Source organism: Dendrobates tinctorius, unplaced genomic scaffold (assembly GCF_039654945.1).
Source record: "Dendrobates tinctorius isolate UK_male_01 unplaced genomic scaffold, ASM3965494v1 ptg000048l, whole genome shotgun sequence".
Classification (NCBI taxonomy): Eukaryota; Metazoa; Chordata; class Amphibia; order Anura; family Dendrobatidae; genus Dendrobates; species Dendrobates tinctorius.
In genome coordinates this window covers 7,097,501-7,105,000 of record NW_027361716.1, presented here as the reverse complement: position 1 = coordinate 7,105,000, position 7,500 = coordinate 7,097,501, and the positions used below count along the sequence as shown (strand labels likewise).

The following is a 7,500-nucleotide window of genomic DNA, read 5'->3' as shown; positions in this document are numbered from 1 at the left end:
AAAGATAAAATCAGTTTGGTCCTGGAAACTCGCTCCATCACAGATCACTGTCATGGGGAATAGACTAGTAAACATGCAAATTGAACAACAAAGATAAAAGGTCAAAAAGTTATTGAAACATAGACGTAGTCGGCAGGATTTGAACCTGCGTGGGGAGACCCCAATGGATTTCAAGTCCATCGCCTTAACCACTCGGCCACGACTACTCGGACGTCAAGCTGTTATGAACTTCACACATGTTTTTAACATGGACTAGAAATCCATTGGGGTTTTCCCGCACAGGTTCAAATCCTGCCGTCTATGTTTCAATAACTTTTTGACATTTTATCTTTGTTGTTCAATTTGCATGTTTACTAGTCTATTCCCCATGACAGTGATCTGTGATGGAGCGAGTCTCTAGGACCAAACTGACTTTATCTTTATCTGTTCTTTAGATAATCTATTCTGGAGCAACATTACATGTGCGACTTGCCGCTAATCAAAAGAAGCACCGTGGGTGCCATCATGTAAGAGGTTTTTCTCTTGATCTTGTCCAGCAGCCACAGACCGCTGTCCTGGCTGATGGACTGGGACATGTGCTTTGATGTGCACAAACCTTAACCCCTTCACCCCCAAGGGTGGTTTGCACGTTCAGTAGTTCTCGCCACAGCCTTTGGCCTAGGTGCCTCCATCTCGGTATCCGAAGTCCAGCACCGTTAGCTGGACTTGCCACCATCAACTGCCAAGGCAGTGCTTGCTAGCACAGGTACCTCCTGCCTAGTAACCGTGGTCCAGCACCGTCAGCTGTTCCTCGGTAGTGCCATTGGCTCTTGTAGCTTTTGCTACCCATCTGGGTTCCAGCACTGTCAGCTGGTTCTCAGCAGTGTCTTTGGCACGGGTACTCCCTGTTGCCCAGCCTGTTTTCAGCACGCCTGCTGTTTCCGGGTAGTGTCAAGGTCACTATGCCACCAATCCGTTGTCCTGTCGTCTTGCGGCCGGGTTAGCCGACTCTACGGTGCCTGCAGTTTAGGTGACTCCTATGTGGGCTGCGGGAACTGGCACTGAAGGCTGGATCCGTAGTGCCAATGGGACATGGACCCCCTGTAGGACTGTGGGTTTCGGTAACTGCGGCCGGCTTGCGGCCTGGCTACTTTGCTTTGAATGGGTACCTCCTGCCACCCATCCGGGTTCCAGCACTGTCTGCTGGTTCTCGCCAGGGCCTTTGGCCTAGGTGCCTCCAACTCGGTATCCAAAGTCCAGCACCGTCAGCTGGTCCTTGGTAGTGCTTTTTAGCACAGGTACCTTCTGCTTAGTAACCGTGGTCCAGCACCGTCAGTTGGTCCTTGGTAGTGCCATTGGCTCTTGTTCCTTCTGCTACCCATCTGGGTGCCAGCACTGTCTGCTGGTGCTCGCCACAGCCTTTGGCCTAGGTGCCTCCATCTCGGTATCCGAGGTCCAGCACCGTCAGCTGGTTCTTGGTAGTGCTTTTTAGCACAGGTACCTTCTGCTTAGTAACCGTGGTCCAGCACCGTCAGTTGGTCCTCGGTAGTGCCATTGGCTCTTGTTCCTTCTGCTACCCATCCAGGTGCCAGCACTGTCTGCTGGTTCTCGCCAGTTTCTCAGCCTTCTTGTACCTTCTGCTACATTTCCAAGATCAAGCTTTTTGAAATTGTCTTTGGTAATCCTTATTGATCTCCATGACGACGACCCTGATGACGACGACCCTGAAGACCACACCAAAGAAGACCAGAAATATGACCCTAAATAATAAGACCAAGAGAACAAAGAACATGAAGACAACCACCAAGATACAGAACAAAAGACAGAAGAACAAGAAGCAGAAGAAGCAAAAGCAGAAGAACAGAAAGCAGAAGAACATTAAGCATAAGACTAAAAATCAGCATAGAAGAAATCAAAATTATAAGCAGAAGAAGACTAAGCAGTAAATGGGGGTGAGTCCGTTCCTCCTCGTGGTGCCCCTGCTGCAGGCCAAACTGAGCGCGGACAAATCCTGTTGTAAATCTTTAGTGACAGGCAGAACGTAAGGTGTAATCTTATAACTTTTATAGATAAGTACTACAGGAATGCCTGTCATCATAAGAAAATGAAGACAAAGAAGAATAGGAAGAAGATGAAGAAATAGCATATTAAAGTTAATAATAGCTGAATAAGAAGAATATGAAGAATGGAAAAAAAAATTAATGGGAAGAAGATGAAGAAGAAGATGAATAAGGTGAAGAAAAAGTTGATGAAAAAAATGCTACTGCTGCGTTCATGAAGGAGAAAGTGTGGGAGAAGTACAAAAGAAGGTGAAGAGCATGGAAGTTGTGAAACATACATATCTGACAAAATATAAAAAAAAGGTTAACATAGTCAATATCTTTTTAACTCCGAACGTCTTGAAAAAAAAAATTGGAATTAATGCTATGCCATGTGATTTGAATAAACCACTATGCCTTTATTTGTCTCCTCCACCAATACATTCTACATGATTCTTATTTGTTTTCAATTATGTAGAATTAGCCAACAAGGAAATAAAGGGCTTTTTTTAATTCCGATACCGGAAGTCCCATTGACTTGAATGGGACTTCCGGTATCGGAATCGGCGATACCCAATATTTTTTTCGTATCGGGCGATACCATCCGATACGATACTTTTGGGTATCGAACGGTATCTCTCAACACTAATGATGACTTTAAATCAGATTTTTGCAAAAGCTATCAATCAAGTAGGATAAGCAAAATGTAAAATTAGCTTCAGGAAACAAAACTCATTGTCTATGTCATAACAAGCAATCTCATACTCTGTGACTTGAGTCAATATTCACATAACACTCTTTCCAAGTGGGTGAATCTGACAAGGATTTGAAGCCAAAATGGCTTCAGGAAGTGTTTTTGATTTTTCTCTAAGCCATCTTTTCTTGTGTTTTCCAGAATTTCCTAAAGTGCCTTATAAACATTTTTGGTGGTGTTTTTCTAAAAATTCTTTTCGGCGTCTTTTGAATGTGTTTTGTGGCTTTTTTTGTAGCACACAAAAGTCAATCAGGACCCTTTATAGGGTCTTTCGAACCTTACCGTTGACTTGTATTATAGGTATGGAGCTGTTCAAAGTGAAAAACAGCTGAAGATTGATATGGTAATTTCAGTTAACCGCTGGAAATTTTTGGAAACTTGAGATGGTTAATAGACGCTCCAAAGCCTGATCAAATGAACATCAAGTCTTTTTTACTTGGAAATGATTATGTTCAGTCTTCTCAGCATTTTCGGATTATTTTTAAGGATGTTTTTGGAGCTGACTGACTCCAAATCCACATTATGAAGAGGGAAAAGCTTTAAACTGTGAATGGTTCCCATTGATGATGATGACTTTAAATCAGATTTTTGCATTTTACTGAGACCTTGTATTTTCTTTTCATTTTCTGAGATGTCTTCCAGAGGGTTGATCCCTGAGCTTCATCATGGTGCTATTAGAAAACGTGTGTGAAACTCATAACAGCTTGACGTCCGAGTAGTTGCGGCCGAGTGGTTTCGGCGATGGACTAGAAATCCATTGTCTCCCCGTGCAGGTTCAAAGCCTGCTGACTACGTCTATGTTTCAATAACTTTTTGACCTTTTATCTTTGTTGTTCAATTTGCATGTTTACTAGTCTATTCCCCATGACAGTGATATGTGATGGAGCAAGTTTCTCGGACCAAACTGACTTTATCTTTGACTGTTCTTTAGATAATCTATTCTGGAGCAACATTACATGTGCGACTTGCCGCTAATCAAAAGAAGCACCGTGGGTGCCATCAGGTAAGAGGTTTTTCTCTTGATCTTGTCCAGCAGCCACAGACCGCTGTCCTGGCTAATGGACTGGGACATGCACTTTGATTTGCACAAACCTTAAATTATCTCTCAGATGAAGCCTTTTACCATGCAATGCTAATCTTTATCGACTACTAGATGAACAGTTTTCTAACAGTATAAGTTTTGCAATTTATTTTTTTCACACTTTTTCCAAGTAACAGATACAGCAATCTTTTTACTAGCCACTTTTCATCAACATTTCAAACTGTGCTAGCTGTGATATCGTGCAAATGTTGGTAAATTTGTGGACTGAAAGGTTATAAGATTTCAATTTACCATTGTGTATGATTGCAGATTTGCACTGCAGCTTTGGAGCCTGTTTTCGCCATCATTCACGATTTCATATGCTTTATTCAGAACAACAAGCTGCAGCCATGACTGTGTCATTGTTGGTTACATGGTGTAATGGTTAGCAATCTGGTCTTTGCATCCAGTGAGCTGAGTTCAAATCTCAGTGGAACCTGCGCACACATTTCGATTTTTCCATCTCCACTCACATCGACGATGCCCAATGTTTATTATGAAACAAGCAATTTAAAATCCACTTAATAAAAGACAAAAAAAGAGTTCAAGGATTCATGGAATACCATGGTCAAAGCTGTCAATCAAGTAGGATTAGCAAAAATTAAAATTGTCTATGTCACTCATTGTCTATGTCATACCAAGCAATCTCATACTCTGTGACTTGAGTCAATATTCACATAACACTCTTTCCAAGTGGGTGAATCTGACAAGGATTTGAAGCCAAAATGGCTTCAGGAAGTGTTTTTGATTTTTCTCTAAGCCATCTTTTCTTGTGTTTTCCAGAATTTCCTAAAGTGCCTTATAAACATTTTTGGTGGTGTTTTTCTAAAAATTCTTTTCGGCGTCTTTTGAATGTGTTTTGTGGCTTTTTTTGTAGCACTCAAAAGTCAATCAGGACCCTTTATAGGGTCTTTCGAACCTTACCGTTGACTTGTAGTATAGGTATGGAGCTGTTCAAAGTGAAAAACAGCTGAAGATTGATATGGTAATTTCAGTTAACCGCTGGACATTTTTGGAAACTTGACATGGTTAATAGACGCTCCAAAGCCTGATCAAATGAACATCAAGTCTTTTTTACTTGGAAATTATTATGTTCAGTCTTCTCAGCATTTTCGTATTATTTTTAAGGATGTTTTTGGAGCTGACTGACTCCAAATCCACATTATGAAAGGGAAAAGCTTTAAACTGTGAATGGTTCCCATTGATGATGACTTTAAATCAGATTTTTGCACTTTACTGAGACCTTGTATTTTCTTTTCATTTTCTGAGATGTCTTCCAGAGGGTTGATCACTGAGCTTGATCATGGTGCTATTAGAAAACGTGTGTGAAACTCATAACAGCTTGACGTCTGAGTAGTCGTGGCCGAGTGGTTAAGGCGATGGACTAGATATCCATTGGGGTCTCCCCGCGCAGGTTCAAATCCTGCCGATTATGTCTATGTTTCAATATTTTTTTGACCTTTTATCTTTGTTGTTCAATTTGCATGTTTACTAGTCTATTCCCCATGACAGTGATCTGTGATGGAGCGAGTTTCCTGGACCAAACTGACTTTATCTTTGACTGTTCTTTAGATAATCTATTCTGTAGCAACATTACATGTGCTACTTGCCGCTAATCAAAAGAAGCACCGTGGGTGCCATCAGGTAAGAGGATTTTCTCTTGATCTTGTCCAGCAGCCACAGACCGCTGTCCTGGCTAATGGACTGGGACATGCACTTTGATTTGCACAAACCTTAAATTATCTCTCAGATGAAGCCTTTTACCATGCAATGCTAATCTTTATCGACTACTGGATGAACAGTTTTCTAACAGTATAAGTTTTGCAATTTATTTTTTTCACACTTTTTCCAAGTAACAGATACAGCAATCTTTTCACTAGCCACTTTTCATCAACATTTCAAACTGCGCTAGCTGTGATATCGTGGAAATGTTGGTAAATTTGTGGAATGAAAGGTTATAAGATATCAATTTACCATTGTGTATGAATGCAGATTTGCACTGCAGCTTTGGAGCCTGTTTTCGCCATCGTTCACGATTTCATATGCTTTATTCAGCACAACAAGCCGCAGCCATGTCTGAGGCATGGTTGGTTCCATGATGTTATGGTTAGCACTCTTGACTTTGAATCCAGTGATCTGAGTTCAAATCTCAGTGGAACCTGGGCACACATTTCGATTTTTCCATCTGCACTCAGATCGACGATGCCCAATGTTTAAGATGAAACAAGCAATTTAAAATCCACATAATAAAAGACAAAAAAAGAGTTCAAGGATTCATGGAATACCAAAGCTGTCAATCAAGTTGTATTAGCAAAAATTAAAATTGTCTATATCACTCATTTTCTATGTCACTCATTGTCTATGTCATACCAAGCAATCTCATACTCTGTGACTTGAGTCAATATTCACATAACACTCTTTCCAAGTGGGTGAATCTGACAAGGATTTGAAGCCAAAATGGCTTCAGGAAGTGTTTTTGATTTTTCTCTAAGACATCTTTTCTTGTGTTTTCCAGAATTTCCTAAAGTGCCTTATAAACATTTTTGGTGGTGTTTTTCTAAAAATTCTTTTCGGCGTCTTTTGAATGTGTTTTGTGGCTTTTCTTGTAGCACACAAAAGTCATTCAGGACCCTTTATAGGGTCTTTCGAACCTTACCGTTGACGTGTAGTATAGGTATGGAGCTGTTCAAAGTGAAAAACAGCTGAAGATTGATATGGTAATTTCAGTTCTAATTTCAGAGCTGACTGACTCCAAATCCACATTATGAAGAGGGAAAAGCTTTAAACTGTGAATGGTTCCCATTGATGATGACTTTAAATCAGATTTTTGCATTTTACTGAGACCTTGTATTTTCTTTTCATTTTCTGAGATGTCTTCCAGAGGGTTGATCACTGAGCTTGATCATGGTGCTATTAGAAAACGTGTGTGAAACTCATAACAGCTTGAAGTCCGAGTAGTCGTGTCCGAGTGGTTAAGGCGATGGGCAAGAAATCCATTGGGGTCTCCCCGCGCAGGTGCAAATCCTGCCGACTACGTCTATGTTTCAATAACTTTTTGACCTTTTATCTCTGTTGTTCAATTTGCATGTTTACTAGTCTATTCCCCATGACAGTGATCTGTGATGGAGCGAGTTTCTTGGACCAAACTGACTTTATCTTTGACTGTTCTTTAGATAATCTATTCTGGAGCAACATTACATGTGCGACTTGCCGCTAATCAAAAGAAGCACCGTGGGTGCCATCAGGTAAGAGGTTTTTCTCTTGATCTTGTCCAGCAGCCACAGACCTCTGTCCTGGCAAATGGACTGGGACATGCACTTTGATTTGCACAAACCTTAAATTATCTCTCAGATGAAGCCTTTTACCATGCAATGCTAATCTTTATCGACTACTGGATGAACAGTTTTCTAACAGTATACGTTTTGCAATTTATTTTTTTCACACTTTTTCCAAGTAACAGATACAGCAATCTTTTTACTAGCCACTTTTCATCAACATTTCAAACTGTCCTAGCTGTGATATCGTGGAAATGTTGGTAAATTTGTGGAATGAAAGGTTATAAAATATCAATTTACCATTGTGTATGATTGCAGATTTGCACTGCAGCTTTGGAGCCTGTTTTCGCCATCGTTCACGATTTCATATGC

At 40.7% G+C, this 7,500-nt stretch overlaps 2 non-coding genes across 2 annotated transcripts; one reads left to right on the top strand and one right to left on the bottom strand.

Annotated features, from left to right (window-relative positions):
* Positions 1 to 124: 124 nt before the first annotated feature.
* TRNAS-UGA (transfer RNA serine (anticodon UGA)) lies at positions 125 to 206 on the bottom strand. Its single transcript has one exon. It is a non-coding gene; the product is annotated as a tRNA-Ser (tRNA).
* A 5,000-nt stretch (positions 207 to 5,206) lies between these two features.
* TRNAS-AGA (transfer RNA serine (anticodon AGA)) lies at positions 5,207 to 5,288 on the top strand. The gene has a single exon. It is a non-coding gene; the product is annotated as a tRNA-Ser (tRNA).
* The last annotated feature ends 2,212 nt before the right edge of the window (positions 5,289 to 7,500 follow it).